Source organism: Pleurodeles waltl, chromosome 11, assembly GCF_031143425.1.
Source record: "Pleurodeles waltl isolate 20211129_DDA chromosome 11, aPleWal1.hap1.20221129, whole genome shotgun sequence".
Taxonomy (NCBI): domain Eukaryota; kingdom Metazoa; phylum Chordata; class Amphibia; order Caudata; family Salamandridae; genus Pleurodeles; species Pleurodeles waltl.
This window is the reverse complement of record NC_090450.1, coordinates 630,693,399-630,715,886: the sequence shown is the minus strand read 5'-3', so window position 1 is coordinate 630,715,886 and position 22,488 is coordinate 630,693,399.

Genomic DNA, 22,488 nt, shown 5'->3' with positions numbered 1-22,488 from the left:
GCCAGTACACACACCCCTCTCTGCTGTGTGATTGCTGTGTTAGGCATGTGGGTGTCTGTAAGTGATGGTTCCTTGAGTGGCGCTATCTGTCGATGCGAGTGTTGTAATGTGCTGGGCCCCTGGCTGGCGGCATGAATGGTCTTGTGCAAGTCATGGATGAAAGGTGTGTGAATGGACTGTAAAGCGGTTGTTGACTTGTCGTGGCTTTACAGCTCATGAGTTCCATTGGTTCTGTTTTTTGGCCTATCAGTTATTAACAGTGCATTTCATTTTTGTGAAATCTCTTGTTAATAAAATTTGATCTACTGAACCATCACTCACCCTCATGCCAAATCCAGCCAGTATGTGTGGTAAAAATGACAAAACCTGCTCCGCTGTAATCAGGCATCACAGCACACTCGTGACACGCTAGGTGTCTCGGGTGGGACCCCGATGATGAAGCATGCCACCAACTTTGTTGGTGAGTTAGGGGTCTTTCTTGACATAACCTAAGTGCGTTTCTTTTCACAATTTTAGTGTTTGGAACATCACAGAAGTACGTGGACACATCAAAATGATCTATTACAAAACTACCTGTGTTTGGGGGGAGGGGCACCTATGTTTTTGGTCCCGGTTGCGGCCTTTATCTGGGGAAACTTACTAAACCCAGACATTTTTTAAAACTAGTCACCCCAAGGAGTTCAGGGAGGTGTGGCTTTGCTAGATCCCCCAATATTTTCTTATCCAGACTCCTCTGCAAAACTCAAAATTTGCTTAAATTAAAGAAGCATATTTTCCTCACTTTTCTTTGTAGGATCACTGCTCCGGCACAAATTTCCTACCACCCAGCGTTTCCCTCAGTCTCCCAATTAAAATGATACATCACTTGTGCGGGTCCCCAAAGCAGAGTCAGCCTTATGATGTATAAAAGAAAAATATGTGTTTATTCATTCGCTGTGCTATCCCCTCAATCTCTAAAGGTTTTTGGCCTTTTTCGGTTGCAGGCAGCTGGGCCACCCACACAAGTGAGGTATTATTTTTATGGGCAGACTTGGGGTAATGCTGCGTGGAAGGAAATGTGTGGCTCCTCTCAGATTCCAGAACTTTCTGTCACCAAAATGTGAGGAAAAAGTTATTTTTTGCCAAATTTTGAAGTTTGCAAAGTATTCTTCTGGGTAACAGAACCTGGTGAGAGCCCCACAACTCACCCCATCTTGGATTCCCCTAGGTGTCTAGTTTTAAAAAATGCACAGGTTTGGTAGGTTTCCCTAGGTGCCGGCTGAGCTACAGGCCAAAATCCACAGCTTGGCACTTTGCAAAAAAACTGTTCTGATTTCTTTGGGAAAATGTGATGTGTCCACGTTGTGTTTTGGGACATTTCCCGTCGCAGGCACCAGGCCTATCCACACAAGTGAGGTACCATTTTTATCGGGAGACTTGAGAGAACGCTGGGTGGAAGGAAATTTGTGGCTCCTCTTAGATTCCAGAACTTTCTGTCACTGAAATGTGAGGAAAAAATGTTTTTTTTCCAAATGTTTAGGTTTGCAAAGGATTCTGGGTAACAGAACCTGGTGAGAGCCCCACAAGTGACCCCATCTTGGATTCTCCTAGGTGTATAGTTTTCAAAAATGCACAGGTTTGGTAGGTTTCCCTAGGTGCCGGCTGAGCTAGAGGCCGAAATCCCCAGCTAGGCACTTTGCTGAAAACAGCTCTGTTTTCTTTGGGAAAATGTGGTGTGTCCACGCTGTGTTTTGGGGCATTTCCTGTCCCGGGCACTAGGCATACCCACACAAATGAGGTACAATATTATCCGGAGACTTGGGGAAACACTGGGTGGAAGGAAGTTTGTGGTTCCTCTCAAGATTCCAGAACTTTCTGTCACCAAAATGTGAAGAAAAAGTGTTTTTTTTTAGCCAAAGTTTGAGGTTTGCAAAGGATTCTGGGTAACAGAACCTGGTGAGAGCCCCACAAGTCACCCCATCTTGGATTCCCCTAGGTGTCTGTTTTAAAAAAATGCACAGGTTTGGTAGGTTACCCTAGGTGATGGCTGAGCTAGAGGCCAAAATCGACAGCTAGAAACTTTGCAAAAAACAGCTCTGTTTTCTTTGGGAAAATGTGATGTGTCCACATTATGTTTTGGGGCATTTCCTGTTGCGGGCACTAGCCTACCCACACAAGTGAGGTACCACTTTTTATGGGGAGACTTAGGGGATGCTGGGTGGAAGGAAATTTGTGGCTCCTCTCAGATTCCAGAACTTTCTGTCACCGAAATGTGAGGAAAAAATGTTTTTTTTGCCAAATATCTAGGTTTGCAAAGGATTCTGGGTAACAGAACCTGGTGAGAGCCCAACAAGTCACCCCATCTTGGATTCCGCAAGGTGGCCAGTTTTCACAAATGCACAGGTTTGGTAGGTTTCCCTAGATGCCGGCTGAGCTAGAGGCCATAATCCACAGTTAGGCACTTTGCAAAAAACAGCTCTGTTTTGTTTGGGAAAATGTGATGTGTCCACGTTGTGGTTTGCGGCATTTCCTGTCGCCGGCACTAGTCCTACCCACACAAGTGAGGTACCATTTTTATCGGGAGACTTGGGGGAATGCTGGGTGGAAGGGAATTTGTGGCTTCTGTCAGATTCCAGAACTTCCTGTCACCGAAATGTGAGGAAAAAGTGTTTTTTTAGCCACATTTTGAGGTTTGCAAAGGATTTTGGGTAACAGAATTTGGCGCGAGCCCCACAAGTCACCCCATCTTGGATTACCCTAGGTGTCTGGTTTTATTAAATGCACAGGTTTGGTAGGTTTCCCTAGGTGCCGGCTGAGCTAGAGGCCAAAATCCACAGCCAGGCACTTTGCAAAATACAGCTCTGTTTTCTTTGGGAAAATGTGATGTGTCCACAGTGTGTTTTGGGGAATTTCCTGTCGCAGGCAGTAGCCTACCCACACATGTGAGGTACCATTTTTATCGGGAGACTTGGGGGAACCCTGGGTGGAAGGGAATTTGTGGCTTCTGTCAGATTCCAGAACTTCCTGTCACCGAAATTTGAGGAAAAGTGTTATTTTTGGCCAAATTTTGAGGTTTGCAAAGGGTTCTGGGTAACAGAACCTGGTGACACAACCACAAGTAACCCCATCATGGATTCCCCTAGGTGTTTAGTTTTAAAGAATGCACAGGGTTGGTAGGTTTTCCTAGGTGCCGGCTGAGCTAGAGATCAAAATCCACAGCTAGGCACTTTCCAAAAAAACGTCAATTTTCAATGTAAAAATTTGTCCATGTTGTGTTTCCTGTCACAGGCATTAGGCCTACCCACGCAAGTGAGGTGCCATTTTTATCAGGAGACTTTGGGAAACACAGAATCGCAGAACAAGTGTTATTGCCCCTTGTCTTTCTCTGCATTTTTTCCTTCCAAATCTAAGACAGTGTGTAAAAAAGACATCTATTTGGGAAATGCCCTGTAATTCACATGCTAGTATGTGGACCCTGGAATACAGAGATTTGCAAATAACCACTGCTTCTCAACACCTTATCTGGTGCCCATTTTGGAAATACAAAGGTTTCCTTGATACCTATTTTTCAGTCTTTATATTTCACCAAATGAATTGATGTATACCCGGTATACAATGAAAACCCTTTGCAAGGTGCAGCTCATTTACTGGCTTTGTGTACCTAGGGTTCTTGATGAACCTAAAAGCCCTAAATATCCCTGCAACCAGAAGAGTCCAGCAGACGTAACAGTATATTGCTTTAAAAAATCTGACATCACAGGAAAAAGTTACAGAGTAAAACATGAAGAAAAATTGCTGTTTTTTTCACCCCAATTTCACTATTTTTTTTATTTCAACTGTTGTTTTCTGTAGGAAAACCTTGTAGGATCGGCACAAATCACCCCTTGGTAAATTCAGAACTTTCTCTGCTTTTCAGAAATGTTTAGCTTTCTGGGATCCAGCATTGGTTTCAGACCCATTTCTGTCACAAACTGGAAGGAGGCTAATAGCACAAATAATGGTAAACATGGGATGTGTCCCAGTAAAATGCCAAAATTGTGTTGAAAAACGTGTTTGTCTGATTCTAGTCTGCCTGTTCCTGAAAGCTGGTGAGATGGTGATTTTATCACTGTAAGCCCTTTGTTGGTGCCATTTTTAGGGCAAAAAACCACAAGCTGTCTTCTGCAGCCTTTTTCCCATTTTTTTTAAAACAAAAGTTTTGCTGTATTTTGGTTAACTTCTTGGTCTCCTTCAGGGGAAACCACAAACTCTGGATACCTTTAGAATCCCTAGGATCTTGGAAGAAAGGACGCAAATTTGGCGTGGATAGCTTATGTGGACAAAATGTCATGGAGGCCTAAGCGCAAACTGCTCCTAATAAAAAAAAGGCCTGGCACCTGGGGGGAAATGGCCTGGCAGCGAATGGGTTAAGGGTCTAGGACCTGGTTGTGGCACCACTTAGGGGTTAGGACTCACTTTTCTTTTAAACTTTATTGATAATTTTGTGAATAAATCACATAAGACATACAAAATGAACCCATAATGGGGGCAACATTAAATTCCTCAATTGTTCAATAGTGCAGTCGGAAGGGCCAACAGTATATGAACAAACACAGCGTGGCATAGATCTTGCTTCTGGTATCACAGTAGACCAGGCTGCTCAGCTAATCAGCTGTGGCTGGGGAGTGTTTGCTGCCTCAGTATAATGCAATCTTCTGCTTAGCTAACAGTAACCCAATAGTCGTAAAACTGCAGACACCATTTTGGGATGGTTTTCACAAAACCAAGCTGTAGGAAAGTACCATCTTGCCTGGCATGTTACCCCCATATTTCACTGTATATATGTTGTTTTAGTTGTATGTGTCACTGGGACCCTGCCAGCCAGGGCCCCAGTGCTCATAAGTGTGCCCTGTATGTGTTACCTGTGTTATGACTAACTGTCTCACTGAGGCTCTGCTAATCAGAACCTCAGTGGTTATGCTCTCTCATTTCTTTCCAAATTGTCACTAACAGGCTAGTGACCAATTTCACCAATTTACATTGGCATACTGGAACACCCTTATAATTCCCTAGTATATGGTACTAAGGTACCCAGGGTATTGGGGTTCCAGGAGATCCCTATGGGCTGCAGCATTTCTTTTGCCACCCATAGGGAGCTCTGACAATTCTTGCACAGGCCTGCCACTGCAGCCTGAGTGAAATAACGTCCGCGTTATTTCATAGCCATTTACCACTGCACTTAAGTAACTTATAAGTCACCTATATGTCTAACCTTTACCTGGTAAAGGTTGGGTGCTAAGTTACTTAGAGTGTGGGCACCCTGGCACTAGCCAAGGTGCCCCCACATTGTTCAGGGCAAATTCCCCGGACTTTGTGAGTGCGGAGACACCATTACACGCGTGCACTACACATAGGTAACTACCTATGTGTAGCTTCACAATGGTAACTCCGAACATGGCCATGTAACATGTCTAAGATCATGGAATTGCCCCCCCAATGCCATCCTGGTATTGGGGAGACAATCCCATGATTCCTCGGGTCTCTAGCACAGACCCGGGTATTGCCAAACTGCCTTTTCAGGGGTTTCACTGCAGCTGCTGCTGCTGCCAACCCCTCAGACAGGTTTCTGCCCTCCTGGGGTCCAGCCAGGCTTGGCCCAGGAAGGCAGAACAAAGGACTTCCTCAGAGGGAGGGTGTTACACCCTCTCCCTTTGGAAAAAGGTGTTATGGCAGGGGAGGAGTAGCCTCCCCCAGCCTCTGGAAATGCTTTCATGGGCACAGATGGTGCCCATTTCTGCATAAGCGAGTCTACACCGGTTCAGGGATCCCCCAGCCCTGCTCTGGCGCGAAACTGGACAAAGGAAAGGGGAGTGACCACTCCCCTGACCTGCACCTCCCCTGGGAGGTGCCCAGAGCTCCTCCAGTGTGCTCCAGACTTCTGCCATCTTGGAAACAGAGGTGCTGCTGGCACACTGGACTGCTCTGAGTGGCCAGGGCCAGCAGGTGACGTCAGAGACTCCTTCTGATAGGCTCCTCCAGGTGTTGCTAGCCGATCCTCTCTCCTAGGTAGCCAAACCTTCTTTTCTGGCTATTTAGGGTCTCTGCTTTGGGGAATTCTTTAGATAACGAATGCAAGAGCTCATCAGAGTTCCTCTGCATCTCTCTCTTCACCTTCTGCCAAGGAATCGACTGCTGACCGCGCTGGAAGCCTGCAAAACTGCAACAAAGTAGCAAAGACGACTACTGCAACCTTGTAACGCTGACCCTGCCGCCTTCTCGACTGTTTTCCTGGTGGTGCATGCTGTGGGGGTAGTCTGCCTCCTCTCTGCACTAGAAGCTCCGAAGAAATCTCCTGTGGGTCGACGGAATCTTCCCCCTGCAACCGCAGGCACCAAAGAACTGCTTCACCGGTCCTCTGGGTCTCCTCTCAGCACGACGAGCGAGGTCCCTTGAACTCAGCAACTCTGTCCAAGTGACTCCCACAGTCCAGTGACTCTTCAGTCCAAGTTTGGTGGAGGTAAGTCCTTGCCTCCCCACGCTAGACTGCATTGCTGGGTACCGCGTGATTTGCAGCTGCTCCGGCTCCTGTGCACTCTTCCATGATTTCCTTTGTGCACAGCCAAGCCTGGGTCCCCAACACTCTAACCTGCAGTGCACGACCTCCTGAGTTGTCCTCTGGCGTCGTGGGACCTTCTTTTGTGACTTCGGGTGAGCTCTGGTTCACTCTTCTTCGTAGTGCCTGTTCTGGCACTTCTGCGGGTGCTGCCTGCTTCTGAGTGGGCTCCTTGTCTTGCTGGACGCCCCCTCTGTCTCCTCACGCAATTGACGACATCCTGGTCCCTCCTGGGCCACAGCAGCATCCAAAAACCCTAACCGCAACCCTTGCAGCTAGCAAGGCTTGTTTGCGGTCTTTTGCACGAAAACACCTCTGCAAGCTTCTACACGACGTGGGACATTCATCCTCCAAAGGGGAAGTTCCTAGCCCTTGTCGTTCTTGCAGAATCCACAGCTTCTACCATCCGGTGGCAGCTTCTTTGCACCCACAGCTGGCATTTCCTGGGCATCTGCCCACTCCTGACTTGATCGTGACTCTTGGACTTGGTCCCCTTGTTCCACAGGTACTCTCGTCTGGAAATCCATTGTTGTTGCATTGCTGGTGTTGGTCTTTCTTGCAGAATTCCCCTATCACGACTTCTGTGCTCTCTGGGGAACTTAGGTGCACTTTTCACCCACTTTTCAGGGTCTTGGGGTGGGCTATTTTTCTAACCCTCACTGTTTTCTTACAGTCCCAGCGACCCTCTACGAGCTCACATAGGTTTGGGGTCCATTCGTGGTTCGCATTCCACTTCTAGAGTATATGGTTTGTGTTGCCCCTATCCCTATGTGCTCCCCTTGTATTCTATTGTGACTATACATTGTTTGCACTGTTTTCTATTGCTATTACTGCCTATTTTGGTATTGTGTACATATATCTTGTGTATATTTGCTATCCTCATACTGAGGATACTCACTGATATACTTTTGGCATATTGTCATAAAAATAAAGTACCTTTATTTTTAGTATAACTGTGTATTGTGTTTTCTTATGATATTGTGCATATGACACTAGTGGTACTGTAGGAGCTTCACTCGTCTCCTAGTTCAGCCTAAGCTGCTCTGCTAAGCTACCTTTTCTATCAGCCTAAGCTGCTAGACACCCCTCTACACTAATAAGGGATACCTGGATCTGGTGCAAGGTGTAAGTACCCCTTGGTACTCTCTACAAGCCAGGCCAGCCTCCTATACAAGCAAGCCTAGGAGTGGGTCAGGGACCAGGTCAAGACCTATCATTAAGGAGAGTCAGGAAAATAAATCATGCCAGAACCTCCTTGTGTGGCTGCATGTCCATGTCAGATGTGCAAAGTCTGCATGGGGCAATTTGTAGATTTTAAAGGGTCTATCTACACCAGCATACTAGATGTTTGCTCTGTGGAGATATCTGTAGTGTGTGAGTTTGTGCCTGTGATTTACAGAGACTCCTTGGGTTTAATTGCAGTTGTAGTACCAGATCGCATCTGATAGAGGACATCCCAGGTTGTGTTTGCAGTTTCTCATCCCGTGGGGGCAGGAGGTCTATGCTTGCATGGTAGAGCTTGGAAGCCAAATAATCAGTGCTTAATTTGTAAACACAAAGGTGCCGGTGCCCAAAGCCCTCCTCTTAAACATGAGGCTGCTGTAATTAAATGTGTGAACATGGAATACTGAGGCGGCGTAATCCTGAAGCCATCTCAGGCCTCTTCAATCCATATAAAGGCACTCGCTGCCCCTTCAGCTCACTCTTGAAGCTTTTCACTTTCTCCATTTGTGACGCATTTTCATTTTTCCCTTCATCCGTCTTTCCTATATGTGTCTTTTGCTCGCAGCAAATGCTTGAGGCATAACAATAAGCCCCGGCCCTCAAAAATAAGTGCCGGTGGTCAGCACCGAAAACAACAAGCACAAATTAAGCACTGCAAATATTCCACCTCACTGTCCGTTATCGCCAATGTCAGTGAGGTGAACTCTTACGAGGGACAATGGGTGGGAGGGTATCTAGGCCCGCCACGTGCTATGTATGCGCTGCAGAACAAAAAGCTCCATGTGAGTGGCATTAGTAAACCTTGCATTGCCAGTGTCTGAGAGGACGTGCCCATCTGAGATGTGCCCATCTCCAAATGTGCCCATCTCCAAATGTGTATATCTTGCGTCATGCCAGTGTGTGCAGAACTAGTTTCTCCTGCTTAATGGGGAGCCATTGGTTATCTGCCAGTGGCAGGGAAGGGGAATAGAAGAGACTCTCCAAGCAGCTGGATGAGCTTTCTCTATGCTCAACTGGTGGTTGTGAGGGTTTGTATGTCGGTGTGATTGAGGGGCAGGCCCTTTGGGAGAAGGGAGCGAAGGAGCAGAGGGTCCTCCTGGTCCCTCTCTGGCTTGATGTATGGAAGGCGTGCATCAGCATGATGCCAGTTATGTGCATAGTGACATTGCAATGTCAGTTGGTATAATTGGAGGTGGTGCACGCCAAACCCACCGCACTCATAGGGGAGTAATAGAGTATTCCAAATGATCTGAAACCTATGCCCAGCCCAGATGAGCCACAATAGTAGTCTACGTAAGGTAGTGAAGAATGTGTATATGAGTGGAATGGGGATGTGGAGAAAGAGGTACAAGAATCAGGGGAGTATCACCTTCTTATTGATGGCAATGTGGCTGGCCATAGAAAATGGGAAGGGGATCCACCTTTCAGTTTGGGCAGTGAGTTTGTCACTGTCAGGGCAATAGTTTATATGTGTACTTTGTGCTTCCTCCTGATGAAGCATAACACCCAAATACCTGACTGAGCCATCACACCATGTCAGAGGAAAGTTGCCTGGTATCGGAACAGTAGCGCCTTCGGAGGAAATAATTCAGACTTGTTCCAGTTTATCGTTAGGCTGGAGAAGCCACAGAATCAGATAAGTTACTGGATGAGTGAGCACAGGTTCTCTGTGGGGTGGAGGATGAACAGCAGGCTGTCATCATTATACAAGGACAATAGTAGGGGTCCAGTTTTGAAGTGTATGCACTGGTGAAGATGTTTCTCCTATAAATGCCTAACCAATGGGTTCATAGTGATGATGTAGAATGGGAACAGGGGTCAGCCTTGCCTGGTCCTCCTGGAATTGGCAAAGGAGTAGGTGACAGAGCCAGTTGCCCAAATATGGGCCACCGGGTGTGAGTACAGATTCATCAAAGAGCAATGAACCCCCAGGGCAGGCCCAGTTTGCATACTGTTGCATGCAGGAAGTGCCACTCCAAGGAGTTGAATGCCTTCTCAGCATCCAGGAGGGCAATAGCTTCAGGAACATTTGGAGAAAATCTGTTTAGCACTGAAAACATGGCACAGAGCAGTGACAGCCAATCGACAAGGACTTTAGCAAGTATTTAGCAAGCATTTTGTTGTTGAAATTCAGTGACGACATCAGGGTATATGAAAAACAGTTTTGAGGACCTTTACCGGGCTTCATCAACCAGGTTATACCCACCTATCTCAGTGATGGAAGACAGCACCAGAGTCCAGGGACATACACCGCCAATAGATGTGGTGCAAGTAGGCTCTTACAGGTCTTGTAAAAGGCCCCGGTGACCCCGTCGAGGCCTGGGCTTTAGACCCATACAGGGAGTTGATATTCAGTACCATCTCCTCGCTCGAAATTGGTTTGCTAAGAAATTGTCTCTGGGCGTCTGTGATCCATCTCATTGTAATTTCGGAGAGGTAATCCATGAGTGCCGCTTCATCCCGGCATGTGTGGGATGTGTACAGGTTAGTGTAGTATGCAAGCAGTTCTATAAGGATGCCTTCATTCTTCATGACTCAGGACCCATCCGGAGCAAGGAGCTCAGGAATGTCATTGCGAACCCTGTGCAGGTGGAGAAGCCTCACTAGTTGTGGCCTGGGTGTTCACCATATCCATAGGGCGTGGCCCTTGCATATTACCCCAGATAGAACACCTCACGCTCGGCAAGTTCACAGTATTCCTCGAATAGGGTGGTCCGGCAGGAGAGCTGGGGTCCATCACAGATTTGGGTGCTTGATCAATGTATTTCCACCAATTCGGCCTCCACTCGGGCCAAATTATTATGCAACTCACACAGCACTCCTGCGTGTTTGGCAAACCCCTTCGATAAAAGTGTTGAAGAACTCCCACAGAGAAGCCTGTTTGGATACCGAGCCAACGTACTCCTCTATGGAATCATGTAATTTGGACCAAAACACTTCATCCTGGACTCTGGGGCTTGGAAAGCACCATTGATGCACTAGGCCTCCATCAAAGGATATTTGACTTGGGAGTGGTCTGAGAGTGTGCATGGGAGGTGGGTTAAACTGCTAAGCCATGGAGTGAAAGTCGCCGAGAAGAGCCAAAAATCTATACGGGACCATGTGTGGTGGGGTGCAGAGTAAAATATGTAGCCTGGAGAAGTGTTGTGCAGCTTGCACCATGTATCCTTAAGGGGATATGTGTTACAGAGGTTACTGAGCTCCTGTAATGAATGAGGCTTTGAACTAGATGCTTTGGCAGTGGTGTTCAGCGAGGGATCTGAAGTTAACCTGAACCCATAATTATAGATCTGCATCAATATGACCAAAAAGAGACAAAAGGTCCTGAAAGAATTTCAGGAAATCTATATATTACCAACAATAGATGCTAGCCCGCTAGAGTGCCTCCACTACCACGTATCTGCCTTCATCATCTTGAAAACTGTCAGTCGGGTGAAAGGGGAGGCTTTTATGTATTAATGTGAAAACCTCTCTGGAGTAGATGCTGTAGTGCGAAAAGTATCTGTGGGGGCACCAGACAGATGTAAAGTTGGGGGATGTTTTTGGGGGAAGATGCATCTCCTGGAGGAATGCAATGTGTGTACCATGCTGAGTGGGGTAGTTGAGAGCTTTCTTGCTTTGCACAGGTTGTTGAGGTCTCTAATGTTCCATGAGTGGAACATGAGTTCGGCCACAGACCCCTTACTACAACATGTATGTGTCATCTGGGCATGAGTGGAAGGTATTGGAAGATCGGTCTTTGGTGTGGGCTCCTTTCTGCAGAATAAATCAGTTAACAGGAACAAAAAACAACCCTACAATTCTCCCCAAATCCCCTCCGAAACTGAGCACTGAACTGCACAGTGAATCCCCAAACAGGTTACTAAACCCCAAAACAATATCAACAATATCAATCCCAATAATCTCCATAGTGGTGTACACCAGAAGGGATGGGCAATACCACAGCAAGTAAGCCCCATGAGTGTGACGTTCTTGATCGTGGGTGGGGAGAAATGGGTTATTCAATTAATTGAAAATATAGTCAAAATTAGAGCACAAGCCTTATGGGATTGCTTCACATCACAACCAGTGTGGCAGTGCGATAAGTGTTGCGTAACTAGTGGTGTAGCGTATGGAAGATAATGACCATCAGTTCAGGGGGAAGATCTGAGATTGCTGAAGCCTGAAGTACCAGAGTGGAGGGTTCAGGGGTGGCACTCTGTGATGGGAATTGTTCCTTTGCATACTGCTTGCAGAAGGCTAATGCATCAGCTGGTGAGTAAACATGCCAGCCTTGATTTTAACATCGATTTGGAGCTGGGCAGGATAGAATATGCGCACTTTAAACTCAATTTTAGTAGTAGAGCCTTGGTGTCTGCAAATTTGCATCATGCCTCCGGTACCGCTATTGTGAAGACCGGAAAGAGGGAGAGCGTGGCAGCGTTGGTAGCGTAACGGACATTGTTCACAAACCAGCCTAAGTGTGGCATCCCAATCACAAAGTTGAGTAGATGGGCAATAAGGGGATGAGACAGGGTACCTGGAGCAGGGTGTGGACTGAGAGATCAGTGTGCGCAATAGCCCACAAAAGTGGAAGTGAAGTTCTGAGGGTCAAAAAGTTCAGAGAGTAGGCACTCAACAAATGTGTCCATGTGACTGGTGTCCATGGATTCTGCCATGCCTAGGAGGCTGAGATTATTATGATGAGACCTCACTTCTAAATCCTCGTTCTTGATGGCCACAGTTTTTAGGAGACACTCAACTCCCTCCAGCTGCTTGTTAGTTGTTGATGCATCGTCCTCTAGGTTGGATATGTGCTCTTTCGCACCATCTATTGTGGTGTTCTGGAAGTCAGTTCTTTTCTCCACGTGGTCAAATCTGTTTGTGAGAGTGTCAAAGCAGGCATCAATGGAGCAGAAGTCCCCATGAAGCTCTGCCATGATAGCCTCAGCACCTGCCATCTGGTCAGTTTCCGGAAGTCCAGTCGCCCCTGTCCCCACCTTGGCAGAGGTCTGTCGCTGTTCGGTGTGATGAGCCACTCAAATGACAACTTACACTGTTTAGGATCACCACCTCGCACCATGGTAGATGCAGCCCACGCCAAGGTAGCACTGAGGTGTAGGAGTAGTGGCGCCGGTCTCTCAGTTCTGGGGGGTGCTAAACTTATGTGTTTATTCAGGCTAGCAAAAAGCACAGGTTAACCATATAATTCCATGCCCAGCAATGTCGGGCGGGCTCGTACTCTGGAGGAGGAGGCCAAGGCTGTGGGTGTGCCCAGTGATATGGCATATGGTAGGTGGTCACAGTTTCAAGGCCAAGGGTGCTTCTGTAGGGGTACTCTTTGAACATGAATCCCTCTCCCTGAGGGACCCGGGGTGCGGCAGAGCCACCTCTTACCTGGCAGGGTCATGGAAGTAACGTACACAACCCACGTGGCAGAAGATGTGGCTGAGGCTGCAGACCTTGTGCAGATATCCGGGAGTTGCGGTGGTCAGCAGTGAGTAGGCAGCAGGCCAGTGCGTGGACATGGATCGCAACAGACCGCTAGACCTGGGTGGGATGTTCCTAGCAGTTTCCTTAGCCAGCAAAATCCTCTTTGTGCCCCCTCAAGCCTGTGGTTGGGCCAGCCTCCGGATCCGCTCACCTTTCGCCAGGGGGGCAGAAGAGTAGTGCTGGTGGCTAGATAGCCCCACACCTCAGGCTCACCTGGGTGGCACCTCCGAGGTGGCTGCTGGACTTCCGAACACACACGCCGATCTGTTGTGCCACTGGTGAAACTGTGCTGAACACCTTGCCAGGTCCTGCAGCAGTTGTCAGTATGTGTAGGGCTGCATTTTCAATGGCTGTGGATCTAAATCGCAGTATTTAGGGGCTAAGCCTGCCAGAGCTTCACTACTGTGTGGCCATCTTGGTCTTCAGCGTGGCCCCTGCCCCCGGGTTAGGACTCACTTTAACAGAGGACAGCAACAGGATCCAGGGTATGTCCAGTTAGAAGTGGTCAGCTGGGAGGTTGTAGGGAGAGAGGCTTCAGGAAACATCTTGTGTTCCTGTAGCTTAAACAGGAGTCACTTCTGGAGTCCTTGGTTCAATGCAAAGAGACCCATTCTTTCTTCAGGATCTTCAGAGAGCAGGGCAGTCCTTCTTCTGCTTCCTCACAGGTCCAGAAGTGCCCTGAGGAGCAGTCGGTGTAGTCCACTTTTATGCCCAGTGGCAGTCTATAGGTTAAGGGCAAGCCTTTGTCCACCCCTTAAACCATTTCTGGTGAGGTCCTCCACTCCTTCTGGGTTTGGTGCCAATCTGACTAGCGAGACAAAGGTGAGGCAAGCCTAAGTGTAAGCTTCATCTACTAGTGACAAGACAGGCATTATTTAAAGCTTGGTAAGGGGCTGAGCAAAATCCACAAGCCATCCTGTCAATGGAGGATTCCCCTTCCCCACTCCAAGGGCCCCTTTTTCAACTGCAATACATAATGCACAACAGGGTAGCCATCTTAGGTTAGGTGACAACTAGACACTGGCAGGAGAGCATTTTGGTATTAGGAAGGAAATGACAACTTTCATAAAGTGTCATTTCCAAAATATTAATATAAAGTCTGACTTGACCATTAAGTTGGATTTTAAATTACTATTAAGATGAGTCCTTGAATCATTTCTCTAGCTACTCCCAACCTGAATATAGCAAAGCAATTATTAAAGGGAATAAGGTAAACCAGGGTTAACGTATGGGGAGAAAGTCTTGTGACAGTGAAAAACAACTTTGTAGGTTTTTTACTGCTGAGACATGTAAAACATAAATTATACATATATCCTATTATTTAAATACCATGCACACTGTCCTCCTGGCATTTACGGCCTATCTTAGGAGTGGCTTGTAAGTATAAAAAACCAAGGTTTAGGCCTGGTAAAATGTTTGTTTTTCCAGGTTGAAGTTGGAGGGTTTTTTCATAAAATGTGTTGATTGATTTAAACATAGCACAACAATAGAAAATTAAAGTCAGATACCACTGCACCCTGTACGTCCCCCAAAAAGCCCCCAAACCTTTCCCTTCAAGCAATTAGAAGTAATTTGTCAAACAGGTACTTACACTTCCCCAATTGGTGTACCTATCTGCCCTCCCACATGAAGGGTTGCTTGCCAGTTGAGTCCTGTTGTGCGTTCATCCTTTCTTCCCTGACCCCTCAAAAGAGAATATGTGTGCGTCTCCCTCTCAACCCTCACTAAGGCCCATATTTATACTTTTTTAGCGCCGCATTTGCGCCACTTTTTGATGCAAAAGTGGCGCAAACTTACAAAATACAATTGTATTTTGTTAGTTTGCGTCGCTTTTGCGTCAAAAAGCGGCGGAAATGAGGCACAATAAAGTATAAATATGGGCCTAAGTTCCTTAGGTGCAGCTGCCCCACTTTTTTTAAAATTTCTGAAGCGGCAGATTTAACACTGCACAACCAGGCTGCAGTGGCAGGCCTGGAGACATGTTTACAGTGCTACGTTACTGGGTGGCACAACGAGTGCTGCAGCCCACTAGTAGCATTTATTTTAAAGGCCCTGGGCACATGTAGTATCACATACTAGGTAATTATAAGCAAATTAAATGTGCTAATGAGGTATGTGCTAATTTTACGATTTTTGAAAGGGACAGCACCAGCACTTAGAGTAAAGACCACAGAGTCCTAAGATCAATAAAAATGGGTTCAGCAAAAGAAGGCAAATATCTGGGTGAATGCTACACAAAAGATGGTCATTTCAAACACACATTATCACTTGGTAGGCATAAAGATTATGGCCCTCATTCTGACCTCGGCGGTCTTTTCGCAAGACCGCAGAGTTACCGCCGCGGTGAAGACCGCCGACCGCGGCGGTATGCCGCTGTGCGCATTCCGACCGCTGGGAGCATTCCGCCGGTAAACCGCCGGCAGGCAGACTGGCGGTCGGCGGGAAAGTGGAGACTGGTCAACCTCCACCGCCACGCCAGCAGAACACCGCCCCCAGAATTACGACCCACATTTCTGTGTGGCGGTCTTCTGTTGGCGGTGTGCTGTCGGCGGTCACATCCCTATGGCTCCCGTCGCCTCCCGGAGGACCAACGCACAAGGTAAGTTGATCGTCCGTGAGGGGAGGGGGTGGGGGGGTGTTGTGTGATGTGTGCGTGCATGGGGGTGTGCAGATGTGCATGTTGGGGTGCGTGCATGTCGGGGTGCGTGTATGTGCATTTCGGGGTGGGAGTGGGGAGGGGGTTCGTACCACCTCTGGGGGGTGGCAGGGGGGTGGAGGGGGTGGGGGGAGGACTCGGGGGGGCAGTGGGGGTGGACCCCTATCAGTGCCAGGGAAGGAATTCCCGGGCCCCGATAGTGCCTACCGCCATGGTTCGCATGGCGGTTCCCGACCGCCAGAAACCGCGGCGGTAAGCAGGGTCATGATACGGGTGGCGGTCTTGGGGCGACCGCCGGGCCGGAGTGCGCAAACTCCAGCCCGTCGGTCATGACCGCCGTGGCGGTCGGAGTGGGGAAGTGGCGGTCGATCGCGGCGGTGACCGCCGCGGTCAGAATGCCATTTTGTGGACCGCCGGTCTGTTCGCGGTCCGACCGCCGCCTCTCCGCTGACCGCCAAGGTCAGAATGAGGGCCTATATGTACTGGCAACCTGCGCATCCCATCATGAAAGTCACCCCATGAATAGCTTGGCATATTGAGGGAAAAGCAGGTGTTCATAGCTGTACCTCATACTTGTCTCTACATTCTGTTTTACCAAAAAATATTACTTGTCAGTCAAAATTAGATCACGTCAATAAGCACCTCAGTATGAGGAAGAAAATTATGGATCCTCTCCTCAAAAAATGTTATGTGCCAAAATCGCCTATTTATTATTAATACTGGTATGTAGGGTACTGACATTCAGCATCTTCAGAAGAGAATCTTTTCCCAAGTAATACCATCAATGTGTCTCACACTTATCCCTAGAGTATGAAGGCAGAGAAGCAAAAAAAGACTTTGGCCCTCATTACGTCCCTGGCAGAGGGTGGTATTTTGGAGAAAGGTACTGCCAACAGGCTGGCGATACCTTTCCCCAAAATATGACATTGGCGATTGTACCACTCCGTCTGCCAGGACGGTAACAGCCGCCGGACTGAAGACTTCGGTCTCCAGCCAGGCGGCCGTCACTGTCCCACCCGCAGAATTATGACCCCGCCTACCACCATGGTTTTCGTGGCAATCTTACTGTCACGAAAACTGTGGCGGGAGGCACTATCAGTGCTAGGGAATTCCTTCCCTGACACTGATAGTGGTCTTCCCCTCCCCAGAGCCCGTACTGCCAAGCCAGGTCCTCCCTGGACCGGAAACAAGCATCCTCGGACCGGTTTCAGGGTATCACCCTTCATCAGCTAGGCTAGCTTGAATCCAGTGGCACAGTCAGCAAGGGACCGACGTCTGGGCAAACCCTTCCCACTTAGGGCAACATTAGCAACACAAAAGGATGATGAACGGAGTGTTGAAACTTTTCAAACACTCACCCCCAGTCACAGATCTGGGTTTAATCTATCGTTCTTTTGCTCACCATACCACCCCAAGCTGATTTCCATACGGCTGGGTCCAAACTGGGGTGACGTGGCGAGCAAAATAACAATGGATTAAACCCAGATCTGTGACTGGGGGTGAGTGTTTGAAAAGTTTCAACACTCCGTCCATCATTTTATTTTGTTTTGTGATGTTACATTCATTCACACACACATCAACACACACTGTCATACATTCTAGCACACAAGCATTCACACCACACAACATACACGCATACTCACACCCATTCATGCACACATGCATTCCACACGCCACACTCCCGCATGCATGTACACAATCACATACACCCCCACACACAACACCCCCCACCACCCATCCCCTGTTGGAGCACCCAACTTACCGGCTTGCAGGGGGTCCTTCGACAGGAGACGGGATGCCGTGCTGCTGCCAGCAGCAGTGTCCGCCAGCAGAACACCGCCAGGCCGTATCATGGATCATGATACGGTCTGCGGCGGTCTATTGACGTGGCGCTGCTGCTGGCAGCAGCGCCACCTTACCGCTGTCCGCTGCCATGACCGTAGCTGTAATTCCACCATCCTTCTGGCGGAATTCCAGCGACATGTCATAATATGGCGGACAGTAGGTAGCTGTGGCGACGGTGTTTTGGCGGCCGTCGCCGCGGCTGTAGGCGGTCATTACCGCCAATGTCTTAATGAGGGCCTTAATATGAAATCAATGTACTAGGAAGTGTTCTCTACTGAATTGTTCTGTTCCTAAAACAGACAATTGAGCTTCAAAGACGAATAGCCCTTTGTGAAAGGTAAAGGATCATGAATTTGGGATAATCACACTTCAGAAAGTGAATATCTTCTATCTCAATCAACCTACATTTAGGCCTGGGCGAAATTTTAAAATTATGTCAGAGCAATTGCTGTGATTTCACTAATTACACATTACTCCTATGATGTGAAATTACTGAAATTACGCGATTATTCCAGCTGGAGTAATTAAGAGTAATTTGGGGCAACAATTCTACTGCAGGAACACAGGGGCAACAAATTAAGAGGCTGCTAGCCACTGTTGTTTATGTTCTGTAGCGTTTAGCACTAATTTCTTAGCGCACAATGCATCCTCTGACCCATTTTGAATTCAAGGGTTTATTTTCACTAAGAATATAGCACTAAGGTGGTCATTACAACCACCTCTACAATGGAGAGCCATGTTGTAGAGTGGAGTGGGGTGTCATAGAATGGAGTGCTGTGTTGTGTAGTGGAGTGGGGTGTCATACAGTGTCATAGATGGAATTTGAGTTCTGTAGAGTGGAGGGGCATAGAGTGGCAAATAGTGTTTTAGAGTGGACTGGCTCAGAGTGTAGTGGCATCTTGTAGAGTGGAGTGCCATTTCATAGCATGGAGTAGCTTGGAATGTCACAGATTGGAGTGGAGTGTTGTAGAGTGAAGTAGCATGTTGTAGAGTGGAGTGGCATGTTATAGAGTAGAGTGGCATGTCATAGAGTAGAATGGAGTGGGGTGACGTAGAATAGAGTAGAGTGATGTAGAATGGGGGCATAGAGTGGAGTAGAGTGTTGTAGAGTGAAGGGGCATAGATTAGAGCAAAGTGTTGTAGAGTGTCGTACAGTAGAGTAGAGTGGCATGTCAGAGTAACGTGTAATTGAGTGTCTGTTCTGCTCTGCTTCAGATTGAGAGGGAACACAGTGAAAGGAATGCAAAGAATGTAGCAGTCTGAGTAATGAATTTATTAAGGCACCTCCCAAGTTTCATACACGGAAAGAATCATGTGAGCTTTTATTTCAAATGCAGCAACACACGTGGAATACTAAAAATAATCACAGCAGTAGAATAATAATGATCACAGAAATGAAAATGCAATACTTCAACAATATATATATATATATATATATATATATATATATATATATATATATATATATATATATACTTATATATATATATATGTAGTTTATGTATTCATGCATGCACAACGCAAAGCTAAAAGTAAGAATTAAGTGGTGAGATTCACGTGTTGGCTATGTCAGGTAACTGTTGAGAAAACACACATCAGACTGGCCAAATCTCACAATATGTTTCCAAGACCGAGTTGTGACCTGCTACATCATAACATTCTCAGCCTGGTACCTGCTTATCTTCGGCGCCCCCCCCATGTTTTTGTTCCTTTCCCTGGTGAGAAGAGAGAAAACAGGTTAACAAGCTGTGCATGGAAAAATACCTGGGCCACTAATGTGACTGTGTTTGAAGCTAAGCTAAGCACAAAATGGAGTCACTGGTCAAGATGGAGCTGGTGGTTAAATACAGATAGCATTACAGTGTCTTACTGTGGAGGGACGTGGAGTTGCATGGAGTGGAGTGGCATCTTGTGGAGTGAAGTGGCATATCATAGTGAAGTGGCGTGTCATAGAGTGGAGTGGTGTGGAGCATGGTAGAGTTGAGTGGAGTAACGTGGAGTGTTCTAGAGAAGAGTGGCATGTTACAGACTGGAGTGGTATATCATAAAGAGGAGTGGATTGACATATCATAGAATGTTTTAGAGTGGAGTGACGTAGAGTGGGGAGTATAGAGTAGAGCTGAATGTTGCAGAGTAGAGTGCCGTACAGCACAGTGGCATCTCGTAGAGTGACGTGGGCTGTCACAGAGTGGAGTGGCATGTCATAGAGCGAAGCAGTGTGTTGTAGAGTGGAGTGCTGTGGAGTGTTGTTGAGTGGAGAGGCATGTCATAGAGTGGAGTGAAATATAGTAGAATGAGGTGGTGTGACATGTCACAGAGTATCATGGAATGGAGTAAAGTGATGTAGAGTGGAGGGGCATAGAGTGGAGTAGAGTGTTGTAGAGTGGAGTGGCATAGAGTGGGGAGAGTGCATACAGTAGATTGGAGTAGTGTGTCACAGAGTGGCATGTTGTAGAGTGTCTTACAGTGGAAGGGAATAGAGTGGAGTGGCCTAGAGTGGAGTAGTGTTTTGTATAGTAGAGTGGAGTGGTGTGTCAGAGTAGCATTTCATAGAGTGTGTTACAGTGGAGGGGTGTAGAGTGGAAGGCCGTAGAGTAGAGTGGCATCTCATAGAGTTGAGAGAAGTGTTCTAGAGTGGAGTGTCATAGAGTGGAGTGGAATGGAGTGGCGTAGAGTGGGGTGGATGTTGTAGAGTGATATGGTATGTCATAGAGTGGAGTGGTCTGTCACAGAGTGTGGTGGCATGTCATAGAGTAGAATGGAGTAGCATGATGTATAGTGTTGTAGAGGGACATAGAGTGGCGGGGCAGAGAGTGGAGTAGAGTGTTGTTGAGTGGAGTGTGGTAGAGTGGAGTGACATGCCATACAGTGGAGTGGAGTGGTGTATCGTAGAGTGGAGTGGAGTGTTGGAGAGTATCATAGAGAGGAGTAGAGTGACGTAGAGTGGAGGAGTATAGAGTAGAGTGTTGTGAAGTGGCATAGATTGGAGAGTAGTGTGTTGTACTGTAGAGTGGAGTAGTGAGTCGCGGAGAGGCATTTCACAAAAGGGGTCATTACAACCCTGGCGGTCAAAGACTGCCAGGGTTGTTGTGGCATATTTCACCACCAGCAGGCTGGCGGTGAAATCCCTGGTATCACCGCGGTCGCACTGCCGGGACCGGCAGTTTCCCGCCACTTTAGTCCGAGCGGGAGTAATCCTCCAGGGCAGCGCTGCCTAGGCGATTACAAGTCCCCCTTCCGCCAGCCTTTTCATGGCGGTTTGCACTGCCATGAAAAGGCTGGCAGAAAGGGGAGTCGCGGGCCCCTGGGGGCCCCTGCACTGCCCATGCCACTGGCATGGGCAGTGCAGGGGCCCCCTGCTATGGGCCCGTGAGGCTTTTCACTGTCTGCTATACAGACAGTGAAAAGCGCGACGGGTGCAACTGCACCGTCACACGGCCGCCACACCGCCGGCTCCATTTGGAGCCAGCTCCTGTGTTGCGCCCGAGATCCCCGCTGGGCCGGCGGGCGTAAACCAGGTTTCCGCCCGCCGGCCCAGCGGGGATCTCCTGATAGCTGTGGCGGGAGCGTGGCCGCATTGGCGGCCGCCCGGCGGTCAGACCTTTAATGACCCCCCTAGTGTCTTACTGCGGAAGGACCTAGAGTGGAGTGATGTTGAGTGGAGTGGTGTGTCATATTGTATAGTGGAGTAGCTTGTCATAGAGTGGCATGTCATAAAGTGTGTTGCAGTGGAGGGGCGAAGAGTGGAGTTCCATAGAGTGGCATGGCAACTCATAGAGTGGATTGCCATGTCATAGAGTGGAGTGGAGTGGTGTGTCGAACAGTGGAGTGGTGTGTCATAGAGTGGAGTGGCATGGATTGTCTTAGAGTGGAGTGTTGTCGAGTGAAATGGCATGTCATAGAGTGGAGTGGCATGTCATAGAGTGGACTAGCATGCCATAGAGCAGGGTGGAGTAGTGTATTGTAGAGTGTCATAGAGTGGAGTAGAGTGACAGAGAGAGGAGGAGCATAGACAGGAGTAGAGTGCTGTAGAGTGGAGTGACATGTCACCCAGTAAAGTGGTATGGTGTGTCACAGAGTGACGTGTTGTAAACTGTGTTATAGTTGAAGGGTGTAGAGTGGAGTGTTGTAGAGTGGAGTTGCATCTTGTGGAGTGGAGTGGCATGGAGTGCTATAGAATGGAGTGTCACAGAGTGGAGTAGCATGAAGTGTTGTAGAGTTGTGGAGTGTAAAAGAATGCAGTAGCATATCGTAGAGTGAAGTGGAGTGTCATGTTGTAGAGTGTAGTAGAGTGTAGTGGCATAGAGTGGAGGGGCATAGAGTGGAGTAGAGTATGTGGAGTGGAGTGGCGTTGAGTGCAGTGGCATCTCATAGAGTAGAGTGGCTTGCTGTACAGTGGAGTGGAGTGTCATTGAGCAGAGTGGCATGGAGTGTTGTAGAGTGGAGTGGAGTGTTGTAGAGTGAAGTGGCATGTAAGGTGGTGCTGCATGTGATAGAGTGGAGTAGCACATCGTAGTGTGGCATCGAGTTGCGTAGAATGGTGTGCCGCACTGTGGAGTGGCATTTGTAGAGATGAAGGAGATAAAATATAATTTTTACTGTCTCTGTAATGTCTTTGAGGAAGAAATACAACTCTCTTGCTTTAGAACACTCAGCAGAGTCGCTATGGTTGTTTGTGTTATTTAGTACTATTGAGCTCTGTTTACAGTCCACTTTCTGT